General features: G+C 46.4%; 3 protein-coding genes across 3 annotated transcripts in view; all 3 read right to left on the reverse strand.

Moving 5' to 3' along the window:
- The window catches only part of LOC309562622 (uncharacterized protein), a gene marked incomplete at its 3' end in the record, with an annotated part of 500,517 nt that overhangs the window by 388,987 nt on the left and 95,651 nt on the right, over positions 1 to 15,879 (reverse strand). The window lies entirely within an intron of this gene.
- The window catches only part of LOC309562687 (uncharacterized protein), a 148,408-nt gene that overhangs the window by 52,720 nt on the left and 79,809 nt on the right, over positions 1 to 15,879 (reverse strand). The gene's annotated exons all lie outside the window — the stretch shown is intronic.
- LOC309563947 (uncharacterized protein) overlaps positions 1 to 15,879 on the reverse strand; it is a gene marked incomplete at both ends in the record, with an annotated part of 43,039 nt that overhangs the window by 21,764 nt on the left and 5,396 nt on the right.

Genomic DNA, 15,879 nt, shown 5'->3' on the forward strand with positions numbered 1-15,879 from the left:
TGACAATTTCTCTGGGGTATCCAAACGTAGCAGCGAGATGTAACAGTATGGAAATCGTCGCCTTAGTCGTTGGCTGAGTAACAGGAACGACCTCAGGCCACTTTGAATGGGCATCAATAATGATCAAAAAGGTGTGTCCTCTGATCGGGCCTGCAAAGTCCAAGTGTAGGCGAAACCAGGGAACCGTGGGCCAAGTCCAGGGCTGGACGCACCCTCGAGGAGGGTCTCTCGCAGTTTGTGCACATCCAGCACACGCATTCACATATGTCGTGATATCGGAGTCGAGGTTTGGCCACCACACATAGCCTCGGGCCTTTTGTTTCATACGTGTGCCCCCGGGATGACCAGTATGTAGCAATTCCAGAATGTGTCTCCGGAGGGTCTGTGGAACGATCACTCGGTCTCCCCATAAAACACAGTTGCCAGACACAGTTAATTCCAGACGCCTACGGAAGTAAGGCTCATAATCCTGTGTGACAGTTGCAGGCCAACCGTACCGTACCCAGGAGAGTATTGTCTTAAGGAAGGTATCCTTGGCTGTATGGGCTGCTACTTCCCCGGAAGACAGAAAGGACAGGCTAGTGTAACGACAACTCTTGACAGGTGGAGAAGAGTCTGTTAATGTCCTTGTCAGACGGGACATGGCGTCTGCATTAGCGTTGGCATCATGGCTGCGATACTGGATTTTGTAGCTATATGCTCCCAAGAATAGGGCATAGCGTTGAAGACGGGCTGCAGTCGTCTGGGAGATGCCTTTGTCAGGGCTAAAGATCTGAAGGAGTGGTTTATGATCAGTCAGTATGGTGAATTCCCTACCATACAGGTAAAGATGAAACTTCTTAATTGCCCATATGAGCGCCAGAGCCTCTTTGTCAATGTGAGAGTAATTGCTTTCTGCTTTTGTCAAGGACCTGGAGGCGAATGCCACAGGTTTCTCTGACCCATCTGGTAAAACGTGAGATAGTACAGCCCCTAGACCATAGGGTGAGGCATCACAAGCCAAGGTGAGAGGCCTTTGGAGGTCATAGTGCACGAGCATGCGTGACGCCAACAGCTTTCGCTTAGAAACTTCAAAAGCACGTTGGCATGCAGCCGACCAGTTCCATCTGGAGTGTTTCTCCAAAAGCTTGTTTAATGGAAACAAAGTGTGTGCTAGATCCGGCAGGAATTTGTGGTAATAGTTCAGCAAGCCCAGGTATGATCGCAGCTGCTGGACGTTGGTCGGGGCTGGAGCTTTTACTAAAGCATCAACTTTGGCTTCCGTGGTGTGTATACCCTCTGCATCCACAAGGTGGCCACAAAACTCCAATTTAGGTACCATGAATTGGCATTTCGCTAAGTTCACTTTTAGACCCTGCTCTTGGAGTCTGGCCAACACAAGCTCCACGTTACGCTTGTGTTCCTGGTCCGTCAGGCCCGTGATGAGCATGTCATCTAACAGGCACTGTGTGAAAGGAATGTCCGCCAAAATCTCATCCATTTTGCGTTGCCAAATGGCTGGGGCGGAGGCTACCCCAAACACCATCCGATTGTATTCATACAGTCCCTTGTGAGTGTTGATTGTTAGAAACTTGCGGGACGAAGGGTGGACCTCAAACTGTAAATAAGCTTGCCTGAGATCAAGCTTGGTGAACTTTTGACCTCCTGCAAGAGAGGCAAAAATGTCATCTACTCTGGGTAGGGGATACTGGTCTATCTCCAGTTGAGAATTTAGTGCCATGCGGAAATCGCCACAAATGCGTAAGTCCCCATTCGCTTTCTTTACTGGTACAACTGGTGATGCCCACTCGCTGTGCTCTACCTTTGAGATGACACCTTGTTCCTCCAGCCGGCTTAGTTCAGCTTCCACACCTGCTCGGAGTGCGAAAGGTACCGTCCGAGCTTTGAAGAACCTAGGCTGGGCATTGGGTTTCAGCCTGAGTCTCACACAGTCATGCTTTATTTTTCCCAAATGGTTATCAAAGACTTGCGGGAATCGCTGTTTCAGGGACTTCACCCATCCCTCTTCATCCCCTGATGGGATGGTCACGGTGTTGCAGGGGTTAATGGCGATGTCTGGCATGCCAAAGTGAGCAATCCAGTCTCTCCCAAAAAGAGGGGGTCCCCCATGTTCTAGGATATATAATGGCATTCTCTTTGTCTGACCCTTGTAGGATACCTGTACTTTCACGTACCCCAGTGGGTGGAGTATCTGCTTTGAATATGTCTGCAGTTTGATTGGTGTTGGACGGACAGTTGTTCGGATCAGAAGTTTTCTCCATTGTTTCTGGGTGATAACTGAAACTGCTGCTCCTGTGTCTACATCCATCTTGAGTTTCTTTCCTTCCACGGTTACCTCTACAGTCATTGCTGAGGGTGCTGAATGCATATGATGTATGTCCAATCTGTGGAGCACTTCCTCATCCTCTGATTCAGATGACGATGTATATCTTCCCACCATATATGCCTTTGTCCTGGGGTTCAGAGGTTGTTTATTTCGCACCTTCTTACTACGGCAGACTCGTTTCAGATGGCCTGCCTTTCCACAATTATGACAGAGCTGATCCTTAAACCGGCAGACTTTGTGATCATGGTCTGTATTCCCACAACGGTAGCAAGCTGACGTCCTGGTTGGTGAGGGTCTATATTTACAGTTAGCTGCAGTTTGCTTGACTGCTGTTCTGAAAACTTCCTCTTTAACCTCTTCCCTTCTGCTCTGGGGGTTCAAAGCTTCTGTATCTTTCACAGCCATTTCCATCACTGAAGCTATCTCAATTGCCTTTGTAAGGGTAAGGTCTTTCTCTGTTAACAGTCTCTTTTGGCTAGACTCACTATTCAGTCCCATGACAAACTTATCCCTCAGTGCAGTTGGTAAATACTCCCCAAAAGAACAGGTTGAGGCTAGTCTGCGAAGGGCGAGCACATAAGCCTTAATATCTTCACCTGGCTGCTGCTGCCGCTGATAGAACCGGAATCTTTCTGCAATCTCTAGTGGTTTAGGCTGGAAGTGATTTCCTAACAGTGTCAGGAGCTCTGCCAAAGTCTTAGTTGCTGGTTTTTCAGGGAAAAGCAGATCCCTAAGAGTGTCATATGTCCTAGCACCAACCAGTGTCAGAAACACTGCTACTTGCCTGTCGCCTGGGATGGCATTTGCACAGAAATATTGTTCTAATCTTTCAATCCAAGAAATCCACGTTGTCTGTTCGCCATCAAATTCACTTAATGTCCCGATCAATGACATTTTCCTGCTGGGCTCTGTGGGTGTTTGTATTCCTGACAATCCAGAGTTTTTTTTTCTTCCTTTCCTTTCTCACACGGATAGTAACCTTGTAAATCCCATCCTCGTCGCCAGTGTTATATTCTCCGTGTTGTGAGAGACACAGGACTCTGGTCTGGAACAACGGTTGTTTATTCAGGACTCACTGTACAGCATTACAGGACAGCTCTGCATATCAATACAACCTGATGATGGTGAGGGATGATGTGACCTTCCTGTGTGGAATCCCGGGAATACAGAGGACGGGGACATCTCTCTGGTGGGCTTCTGTTACTGGGTGTATCCATAATATCCTTGTGTCCTTCTGAAAGCTCCTTCATCACACCATACTCCTCATCGGCCTTTTTATACTCTTCTTTAACAACAATATTACTATCCCCGAGGTTTCCACTCTGAATATATAATAAAACATTCATTGTAACAAACAAGCTTGTGCTTAAATCATAACTACCAATAACTGTTATTCATCTACCTGGTGATGGTGAGGGATGGTGTGACCTTCCTGTGTGGAATCCCGGGAATACAGAGGACGGGGACATCTCTCTGGTGGGTTCCCATTACTGGATCCATCTGTAGGAAACACACACACTGACTGAATACATTGTTTCTATGTGTTTATCAGATGATGGGGGATCTAGGTGGAGCCTCCGTACTGCTCTCTCCTTTACAATAAAGTCTCCTCTTACCCGGTGATGTGAGGGGCGGCTGATTCTCCATCATGACGTCCTTGTAGAGATCCTTGTGTCCTTCTAAATACTCCCACTCCTCCATGGAGAAATAGACAGTGACATCCTGACACCTTATAGGAACCTGACACACAATGATACAGTCACCATCCAGACACATCCCTTGTCTGTTACTGGATAATGTCCCAGAATTCCCAGCACCGCTCACCTCTCCTGTCAGCAGCTCCATCATCTTCTTGGTGACTTCTAGAATCTTCTGCATGTTGTGTCTCTCAGGTTTTACGTAGTCACATACGATGATCATATGATCACCTGACTTCCGAAGAGAAAATTTCTATAATGGGGAACCAATAGGAATATCATGTTAAAATCCCAGAATCCTCCTCACCTCTCGGGTCAGGTCTGTGTTTTATTAATAGAGATGAGAGTGATGTCATGTGACCTCCCAGAATCCTCCTCACCTCTCCAGTCAGCAGGCAGATGATGTTCATAGTGAGGTTTAGTATCCTTTCGGTTAGGTCACTCAGATTTTCCTCCATCTTTATTCAGGTGATCTATGCGGGTTTCCCTGTAAATGGATAGTGGATAGTTTTCTAGACTGTATTGGTTTCACAATATTTGCATTAAAGTTTGCATCTTAATTCAATTGAAGTCAATAGGAGAAGAATAATAAAAATCGGTTCTCTGTGGAGGACCAGGAGATCGGCACTCCCCAGTAATGTCGGTTTCTAAAGACGACTTCAGCCGGCATTGGAGTTTTTCATTCCTGTACCGTGTCCCATTACCTGTCCTGTGTTGAAGAGGAGATCAGTGGGAGGAACCACTGAGTTCTGTGGAGAACCAGGAGATCGTCACTCCCCAGTAATGTCGGTTTCTGAAGAAAACTTCAGCCGGCATTGGAGCTCCGCTCAGAGAGGTAAGAATTTACCACTACTGGGAAACACTTTTATTTGGATTTGACGTTTTGTCAAATCGTTTTGCTTATAGTTGTAGCACCCTCCTGGGTAGGCGCTAGTGAGGACATGGCTCAGTTTGGCGGTGGGTAAGTGTAGCACCCTCCTAGGTAGGTGCTAGTGAGAGAGTATCGTTTTTGGCTCTGTCTGCCTATCAGAGGAGCAGCAGGTAAATCTATATTGCTTTCTGCCTACCAGACAGCAGGATCTGTGAGTTAGGTCTGCTCAGTCTGTGATTTATCTTAACTAGGGAGTGTTTCACACTGGTCCAATAGGGAGGCATATTGGATAGTGGAGGAAGTCTGGCCAATGGATACACTGGCTTTGATACAGCCCCAGTGATTGGCACAGACTGATTGTCTCGGGGCATTGTGGGGTGTGATATAAAAGCAAGGAGCACATGTGCTGTGGGGTCTTTGACTGGTGAGCGGAGTCCCAGAGGGAAGGTGGCGGCTGCCTCCTCCTCTGTAGCAGTGGGACGTGGTTACAGGCAGTCGGCCTGGGGACCAGGAAGGAAGGAGCTGAACCCAAGAGGTCCATTAGAGCGGACTGAAGGGGTAGAGACACTGGAGACCCTCAGAAAACAGTATCATGAGTACAGGGGATCGTGTCTAGGGGGCCTGATCTGAGAGGGGGCCACCCCGGTATAGGACGGGTGTCATCAGGTGGAGTGAAAGGGGGTACTCGGTGTGTATCCTGAAGATAATTCATCCTAACAAGTCCTCTACATAGAGACTTAATTCCAAATTCATCTAAGTGGCAAGGTGAATCAGCAGCCTGGCTGCATCTTCAGACAGGAGTCCTCATCTAATGTGAATAGTTCAAGTTGGAGTATCCCACTCTTCCCCTTCTCCCATCCCTAATTTAAATAAAACCACAAAAACAAATACATCCCCCTGGACTGATCATTGACTGAGCCAGATTGTAAAGAGTTAAATTGTGCATGCTGCAGTTGCTATCGGTAACCCAGGGGGATCCCAAGGTGAACAATCCAGCAGTCCTCTACGGGGCAGTGCTACATACTCTATATTTTCAGTTCGATATGTGAAATAATATAAAGTTTGAAGAAATACTGAGAGTGATATAAAATGGGATAGAACCCTGGGAACAAAGAACATGGAGGAAAATGGGAGTGCTTCAAGAACATACTAAATAAAGGGATTAGCCAGTGCATTCCAAAGGGGAATAAGTTTAAAAGAGCAAAAATAAACCCAGGGTGGCTAAACTCGAACATAAAAAGGCATATTAAAAGGCCTTCAAAAAATACAAGGCAAAGGGGTCATTGGCAGCATTCCATCATTACAAAGAGTGCAATAAGAAATGTAAAGGCGAAATCAAGGCGGCTAAAATAGAACACGAGAGACATATAGCGGAAAAAAAAAAAAACAAGATATTCTTTAAGTATATAAATAGTAAGAAAGCAAGGCCAGAACACATTGGCCCTATAAAAGACAATGAAGGGCATCTGGCCACAGAGGACAGAGAGAATGCAAAAGTGCTAAATAAATTCTTCTCTTCAGTCTTCACAAAAGCATTGGGGGGCTACACTAACCCAGCTTGTAATGCTAAACTAAATAATACACCTCAGGAAGTACCCCCATGGCTAACAGAAGATAGACTTAGAACTAAAATTGAGAAACTTAACATAAATAAATCATCGGGACCGGATGGCTTACACCCGAGGGTTTTTAAAGAACTCAGCCAGGTGATAGCCAGACCATTATTCTTGATCTTTACGGATAGTCTACAGACAGGAATGGTGCCAGCTGATTGGAAAAAAGCCATCGTGGTACCAATATTTAAAAAAGGGCTTATATATTTAGATATATCCCGGGTAACTAAAGGCCGGTCAGCCTAACATCAGTAGTCTGCAAGATATTGCAGGGGGTGATAAGGGACTATATACAAGACTTTAGCAATGAAAACGGTATTATTAGTAGTAATCAGCATGGATTCATGAAAAAAATCTATTAACCTTCTACGATGAAGTGAGTTGCCATCTAGATGAGGGAAGGCCTGTGGATGTGGAATATCTGGACTTTGCAAAGGCATTTGACACCGTTCCCCACAAATGGTTACTGTACAAACTAAGGTACATAGGTATGGACCATAGGGTGAGTACCTGGATAGAGAACTAGCTCCAGGGGTGAGTCCAGAGGGTGGTGATAAATGGGGAGTACTCGGATTGGGCAGGTGTGGAAAGTGGGGTCCCCCAAGGATCTGTGCTGGGTCCAATCCTGTTTAATTTATTCATAAATGACCTTGAGGAGGGGATATCAGCACAATCTCGGTATTTGCGGACGATACTAAGCTAAGCAGGACAATAACTTATATGCAGGACGTGGTAACCTTACAAGAAGACCTGAACAAAATAATGGGGTGGGCAACTACATGGCAGATGAGGTTTAATGTTGAAAAATGTAAAGTAATGCACTTGGGCGTCAGAAACACGAACGCGAAAAACTCGCTAGGGGGGGAACCTCTGGGTGAATCTGAGATGGAAAAGGACCTTGGGGTACTGGTAGACAACAAGCTTGGCAGTGGCATGCAATGCCAAGCCGCTGCAAGCAAAGCCAACAGAATACTGGGATGTATAAAAAAAAAAAAAAAGGGGGAATTCACTCCAGAAATAAAGAGATTATTCTCTCACTCTACAAGACTCTGGTCCAGCCACATCTGGAGTATGCTGTCCAGTTCTGAGCACCGGTCCTCAGGAAGGATGTGCTGGAACTGGAAAGAGTCCAGAGAAGGGCAACAAAAATAATTAGGGGAATGGAGGACATCAGCTATGAGGAAAGACTACAAGCACTGAACTTATTCTCTCTGGAGAAGAGACGATTGAGGGGGGATATGTTATCAATGTACAAATACTGTGCTGGAGACCATAGCATAGGGAACAAACTTTTCAGATAAAGGGAATAAGACACGTGGCCACTCTCTAAAACTAGAAGAAAAGCGGTTTAACCTTAAACTACGTAAGGGGTTCTTTACTTTCAGTGCAGTAAGGATGTGAAATTCTCTTCCACAAGCAGTCGTATCAGCAGGGAGCATTGATAGTTTCAAAAAACTATTAGATGGGCATAGACATATGCCGGTTTTCGGTAATTCGATATATCGCGGTATTGCATAGCCACGGTATTGTTATTGTGGCATTTTTAAAATACCGAGTTTCTCTGCTCCTGGGTCTGACTTGTGAATTGATACATTTCAGTGAGCTGGATGACTCATTCACTCACACAGCTAATGCCTATCAGCATTAAGTCTCCTAACTATAAACAAAAATGATTACATTGTATTTTTTCCTTCCCTCTGCCAGGGAGAAAGGAAGTTTAACCTCTTAAAGTGGAGTTCCACCCTGTTTCACAACTTTGCAGTTTTAGTTCGGGCTGTGCATTCTCAAGATCAATTGGGCATTTTTTTTTTTTTTTTGAGTTTCCTACCTTATTTTTACTTCATTATAAAGTTCACTTCCTCCTTCTTGCTTCCTTCCCCCCTCCTCGGCCGCGGCCGATGTCGTCATTTCCTGATTCGCATTGCTTCATGGGAGCTGTGTGTAATAACTCCCAGAAGGCAATCGGCCTCTCCTCATCTCGCGTTTTTTAAAACAGGAAATGACGCCTCGAGGACCGTTGTCATGGCAGTGGGTTGATGCTGTTCCTAGTCTGCCTTCACTCACAGCAGCCCCACTCTTTTTTATTTATTATAGTACCGCAGCGGCACAGCCCCACATCTCACGGGGTGTCAGAGACCAGTGACCCGACCTGAACTCGGCTCAGCTTATCCCGGTGGTGTTTGCAGCATGGGAGGTGGAGGGGGCGCTGTAAGGAGTGTTTCTGTGACACTGATTACACTGACAGGAGAGAGCGGGATGTGCTCCCTCTCTCTCTTCTTGCCAGGCTTCACACTCCTATCACTGTAGCGGCGTCCTTCGGCTTCTCCTTACCTTATGTCAGAGCGGAGGAGGAGCAGTGGAGGAGAAGCCGATTCCTAAAGCTTTGCACAGACAGCTGCCGAGGGAGAGATACGGCTGCAGAAGCAGAAGGGGAGAAGATTGCGGCTCAGGAATGACACTGGATGTCAGATCGGGACTATACAGAGTTTGTTACCCGCCCCCTTTCCACATTGTTTGCTGGGAGGAGAGGGGATAACAAACTCTGTATAGTCCCGATGATCTGACATCCAGTGTCATTCCTGAGCTGCAATCTTCTCCCCTTCTGCAGCCGTATCTCTCCCTCGGCAGCTGTCTGTGCAAAGCCAAAAGTTCAGTAATCGGCTTCTCTCTTAGGTTCCTCCTCTGCTCCTCCTCCGCTCTGACATATGAAGAGGAGAATGACAGAGGGATGTGCCGCGCTGTATCTGAGGTCTGCCTGCGATGCTTGAAGAAAGGGAGAACTGCACTCGGGGGCACAAATCTTATCCTGTCACCAATCCCACCATGAAGTAATCATCTTCTCCCCACCCTGCTAGTACAAATTCTCTTATTCCCCCCCCCCCAGGACAATCCGACATGGGGGGGGGGGGGTGCTGGGATGGGGAATTTGAGAGGTGACAGGATAAGATTTCTTCTAGCAGGGGAATTGGGGGGGGGGGGTACTAGGAGGGTGATTTGGGGAGTTGTGCTGGGGGACCCAGTGCTGACCCCATAACAGCGTGCCATGCATCCATCCGTCCATCCATGCATGCATGCAAAGTGCTGACCCCATAACAGCATGCCATGCATCCATCCGTCCATCCATCCATGCATGCAAAGTGCTGACCCCATAACAGCGTGCCATGCATCCATCCGTCCATGCATGCAAAGTGCTGACCCATAACAGCGTGCCATGCATCCATCCGTCCATCCATCCATGCATGCAAAGTGCTGACCCCATAACAGCGTGCCATGCATCCATCGGTCCATCCGTGCAAAGTGCTGACCCCATAACAGCGTGCCATGCATCCATCGGTCCATCCGTGCAAAGTGCTGACCCCATAACAGCGTGCCATGCATCCATCCGTCCATGCATGCAAAGTGCTGACCCCATAACAGCGTGCCATGCATCCATCGGTCCATCCGTGCAAAGTGCTGATCCCATAACAGCATGCCATGCATCCATCCGTCCATGCATGCAAAGTGCTGACCCCATAACAGCGTGCCATGCATCCATCGGTCCATCCGTGCAAAGTGCTGACCCCATAACAGCGTGCCATGCATCCATCGGTCCATCCGTGCAAAGTGCTGACCCCATAACAGCGTGCCATGCATCCATCGGTCCATCCGTGCAAAGTGCTGATCCCATAACAGCGTGCCATTTTCGTCAAACTGGCGGCCCTCCAGCTGTTGCAGAACTATAAGTCCCATGAGGCATTGCAAGGCTGACAGTTACAAGCATGACTCCTACAGGCAGAGGCATAATGGGACTTGTAGTTCTGCAACAGCTGGAGGGTAAAGTTCCCCATCAGCCAGACAAGAGTTTTCTAGGTACTAGTTGGCAGTATGTTTCTCTCTGTTTCTCTCTGTCTCTCTCTCTCTCTCTCTCTCTCATGTGTCTTCCTGGAGGCGGGGAAGGGATATAGAGGGTGGCAACTTCCTCCTGAGCCAACGTTTCTATAGCAACCTGTACTATGCCTAAAGCATAGTACTGCCCATGTGCGGGATTTCCTGCTGCATTCTGGGTAGCCAGAATGAACAGCAATCAGGAAGAAGGTCAGGAAGTCTTACACTGCTGTTTCAGACGCCCTTAGTAAAGATGACAATGCACAGGCAGCAGGTTTAAAAGTAAGATCTTCACTAAACAAATACACTGTTCAACTCATAAATATGCAAATAGCGGTTTTGTGAAGCGAGATGTATTAATATTAATATGCTATTTTTGTTAAAAAAATTATTCTGAGGGTGGAACTCCGCTTTAAAGACTGGATCTTTTTCTGACACTTGTTGCTTGCAAGTTAAAATCAGTTTTTTTTTTTTGCTAGAAAAGTACTTAGAACCCCCAAACATTTTATATATTTTTTTAGCAGAGACCCTACAGAAAAAATTGGCGATTGTTGTAATATTTTATGTCACACTGTATTTGTGCAGCAGTCTTTCAAACGCAATTAATAGACTTTAATGAATAAAAAAAAAAAAAAAAACGTAACAGTAAAGTTATCCTAATTTTTTTTTTTGTTACACAGAGAATCGTGAGAGAATCGTGATCTTTATTCCAAGCTAAAAAATCGTGATTCTCATTTTGGCCAGAATCGTGCAGCTCTAATATATATATATATATATATATATATATACACACACACACACACACACACACGCATAGCAGCCCACATTACATTATTATATAGCCATCAAGCGGTGTCTGGCCTACCTGGTGATGACTGGTCCTGGCGCTCTGATCCGATGGCCTGGTCTTTAAAGGGGCAAATCCTTGCGATCCAGAAGTGGTTAAACCTGCAGGAGGAGCGGTGTTTTTATCTATTAATGACTTTACTATTGCTTTAGGCCTGGTTCACATGTATGCGGGTTGGTGGTTCACATGTATGCGGGTTGGCGGTTCACATGTATGCGGGTTGGCGGTTCACATGTATGCGGGTTGGCGGCCCACATTTGCACAAGCATAGCAGCCCATTGATGTGAATGGGCTTGAGCTGCTATGCCTGCGTTTTCAGCTGAAAAAAGGTGCATGCAGAATTTAAAAAAATGCAGTGGCCATGAAATCCATCCTTCTTTTGCACCATGCGACTTACCTGCCGTTGCTGCACACGCAAACTGTTTTTAAATGCCGTGCCCACGTATACAAAAAATGCAGAAAGCTTGCCAGAGCAGGAACTGCAGGTTAGTCGCATGGTGCAAAAGCAGGATGGATTTCAAGGCCACTGAATTTTAAAAAAATGCTGCATGCACCTTTTTTCTGCGGAAAATGAGGGCATAGCAGCCCGTTCAAATCAATGGTCTGCTATGCCTGTGCAAATGTGGGCCGCCAACCCGCATACATGTGAACCGCCAACCCGCATACATGTGAACCGCCAACCCGCATACATGTGAACCACCAACCCGCATACATGTGAACCGCCAACCCGCATACATGTGAACCACCAACCCGCATACATGTGAACCACCAACCCGCATACATGTGAACCACCAACCCGCATACATGTGAACCGCCAACCCGCATACATGTGAACCGCCAACCCGCATACATGTGAACCAGGCCTAAAGCAATAGTAAAGTAATTTATAAACAACACCTCCTTCAGGTTTAACCACATCTTGACCACAAGGATTTGCCCTCTTAATGACCAGGCCATCGGATCGGAGCCGAGCGCCAGGACCAGTTAGGCCAGACACTGCTTGATGACCTATTTTAGGCCTGGTTCACAGAGTCTGGACTGACTGACTATATAATAATGTGCATAAGTGAACCAAAGCCCCTAAATTCAGCAATGAAATTGAAGTGAGGTGGAAATTTAATAATAGAATACCGTGATAATACCGTATACCGTGGCAAAACCTTAATCAATTAATCGCAGCATGAAAATCTGATACCGTCACAAGCCTAGATGGGCACCTTAAAGACCACAACATACAGGAGTATACAATGTACAACATACAGGGGTATACAATGTACTGTTAACAGCAAACACACACACATCATAGGTTGAACAGGATGGACTGATGTCTTTTTTCAGCCTCACTGACTATGTAACTATGCTTTGGGCAGATAAAGAGAATATTGATTTGTCTGTGTGTACATCAGGCTGAAAAAGAGGGACATTTAAAGGTGAAAAACCGGACCGAGAAATTCGGTTCCAAATAATAGACAACGATGAGAACTATGATAAAATAATATCTTATTACCTCTTCTGCTGCCAGTTCCAGCAATGTCTCCTCGCTTCTCCCTCCAATTTCACCTCATGCCTCAAACTTCCTGTCTTTGTCATTACATACTTCCTGTCTGTAGCTGACATCACTTCCTGTCTTCCATAGAGACTTCCTGTCTGAGTAGAAGTGAGATCACCATCTTGTGGAGCTCAGAGGAACTGCAGCCCCCAAGAAACATCTCGTAGTGTGAACACGGCCTTGTGCTGTGTGTGTATGTGCTGTATATCCGTATAGATGGGGTCATCTCCACTCCCACCAAGGGGGAGAGAAATATAAAATTGCTCAGGATGAGCAATTTTGGGACCTTTGATTTTGCAGCAAAATTGATTACTGTTTTAGTTATATGGTGTTCCCAGTGGTAACCTATGGCTGTGAAAGTTGGACCATAAGGAAGGCTGAACGCTCTCTGAAGAAGTCCAATGACGATACGCGTAAGGGTGTGACTACGTGGCAAGCACCTGGACTGCTGCATCTATCCATCGCTCCGTTCCACTGCTGGTCGGTGACTGAGTGAGGACAAGTAATGCAGGTCCAGCTGTTTTAAAGGCTTGTCATAGATGCTTCAGTTTTAATATATTGCTGTAAGTGCAATGTGTAAGGGGGGCTTGTATGGGGTAATAAAGTAATCATCGTACTACACTATGAGCGGCTCCCTCCCCTCTTTACATATGTTGCATGTCCTATAATTGGAACTGACTTCGGATGTTTCTGGGTGGAGAGTTGTGATAAGAATCCTGGTTATCCCCCTTCCTGGAGTGAAGAGGAATGGTGTGGAGAGAATTGCTTATTCCAGGATCACTGCTTTTATCTGCCTAAGAAGACCCAGTCTGCGGTGTTCATTGAGGTCTTGGTTGCATTCAAAGGATATGATGTGCCTTTTACCCATTGATTTCTGGTGAGTGCGTTACCATTGGGAGAGGCTGCACGTGGTGTGGTGAAGGACTATTTATATTGTTTATAGGATTTCCCTCACATGGTGCACTTCAGGATCATCCCCTATTAATTGGACTTGTTTATAGAGCATTTATAGACATATTCATTGTTTTACTATAATTTATCCCAATACTGCAAATTCTATTTATTGTGTATTTTATTTTTGGATTTAATATCATGGGTGTCCTTGGAATATAATTCACATCCAGATTTACCATGTATATATGATTTATCAGCGCCGCTTGGTGGTCTGGGTCCTTTGATCCAATTCACCCTTTTATTTTTATTGTCATTATTTGTTAGCTGGCAGCTCAGTGCTTAGAGATTATCTTCTTACATCATTGGCGCAGGGTGGAGACTTCTTGTGATTCTCATAGGTTGTTCTTCCTTTTTTCTTTTTGAAATTAAGCCAGCTCCGGGAGGCAGGACTGGGCTGGTTGTATTCATCCCTGTTTAGAGGGACACGGGACATAGAAAAGATGGAGGGCGGTTTCTCTATGTTAGATGTGAAAGTAAGGAAAAAAGATGGTCTTGTGGTAGGAGGTTGTAAAGGTGCGGAGGAGGAATTACGGGAGGAATGATAGATGGGTTTATGAACTCATGGACTTACCCTTGGAGTCTACTACAGACATCGTGAGATTTATGAGGAGGGGGAGAGTCGGCTGTTCCAACAAGTACAAGCCGCTAAAACCAAACTACTAAAACACAAGATTAAGACTAAAACCTACAGGATGGACCCTACTTGTAATGTTAGAAAAAGAAATAAAAGTAAAAGAAAAGGACATTTTATCATACAAATCCGAAGACAGACTATTATCAATAAACGCCCAAAAAATATCATCAGTTTAAGCATGGCCATTTTTATTCCTCATTTGTTTTACATTAAAAATATGGAAAAACGTTAGCATTTTTATCACATAGATTAAAATATTTTACAATCTTGTCCACTTTCAGCCAGAATTTGTCTCTCTCCAGGCAAAGGAAGATCTTTGTACATGCTGATAACTACTGCACTGAAATGGTCAGTCCTGTCATGTAGTCTGATCTCCTCTTACCTTCATGACCAATATCTAACTCCTCTGGTCAACATGCCTTTGAGGCTTTAGCTGAAGATCAGGGAGGAGATCGACTACACTGCTAGAGGGACTCAACCAGCAGTGACACCCCCTCCTTCTCTCTCCAAGAGGGACTCAAAAAGCAGTGACACCCCCTCCTTCTCTCTCCTAGAGGGACCCAAACCAGCAGTGACACCCCCTCCTTCTCTTTCCTAGGGGGACCTAACCAGCAGTGACACCCCCTCCTCCTCTCTCCTAGAGGGACCCAACTAATAGTGACACCTCCTCCTTCTCTCTCCTAGAGGGACCCAAACAGCAGTGACACCCCCTCCTTCTCTCTACTAGAGGGACCCAACCAGCAGTGACACCTCCTCCTTCTCTCTCCTAGAGGGACCCAACCAGCAGTGACACCTCCTCCTTCTCTCTCCTAGAGGGACCCAACCAGCAGTGACACCCCCTCCTTCTCTCTCCTAGAGGGACTCAACCAGCAGTGACACCTCCTCCTTCTCTCTCCTAGAGGGACTCAACCAGCAGTGACACCTCCTCCTTCTCTCTCCTAGAGGGACTCAACCAGCAGTGACACCCCCTTCTTCTCTCTCCTAGAGGGACTCAACCAGCAGTGACACCCCCTCCTTCTCTCTCCAAGAGGGACTCAAACAGCAGTGACACCCCCTCCTTCTCTCTCCTAGAGGGACCCAAACCAGCAGTGACACCCCCTCCTTCTCTTTCCTAGGGGGACCTAACCAGCAGTGACACCCCCTCCTCCTCTCTCCTAGAGGGACCCAACTAATAGTGACACCTCCTCCTTCTCTCTCCTAGAGAGACTCAACCAGCAATGACACCTCCTCCTCCTCTCTCCTAGAGGGACCCAAACAGCAGTGACACCCCCTCCTTCTCTCTCCTAGAGGGACCCAACCAGCAGTGACACCTCCTCCTTCTCTCTCCTAGAGGGACCCAACCAGCAGTGACACCTCCTCCTTCTCTCTCCTAGAGGGACCCAACCAGCAGTGACACCCCCTCCTTCTCTCTCCTAGAGGGACCCAACCAGCAGTGACACCCCCTCCTTCTCTCTCCTAGAGGGACCCAACCAGCAGTGACACCCCCTCCTTCTCTCTCCTAGAGGGACCCAACCAGCAGTGACA

The sequence above is a fragment of the Pelophylax lessonae genome (assembly GCF_965119305.1).
Source record: "Pelophylax lessonae genome assembly, chromosome: 9".
NCBI lineage: Eukaryota > Metazoa > Chordata > Amphibia > Anura > Ranidae > Pelophylax > Pelophylax lessonae.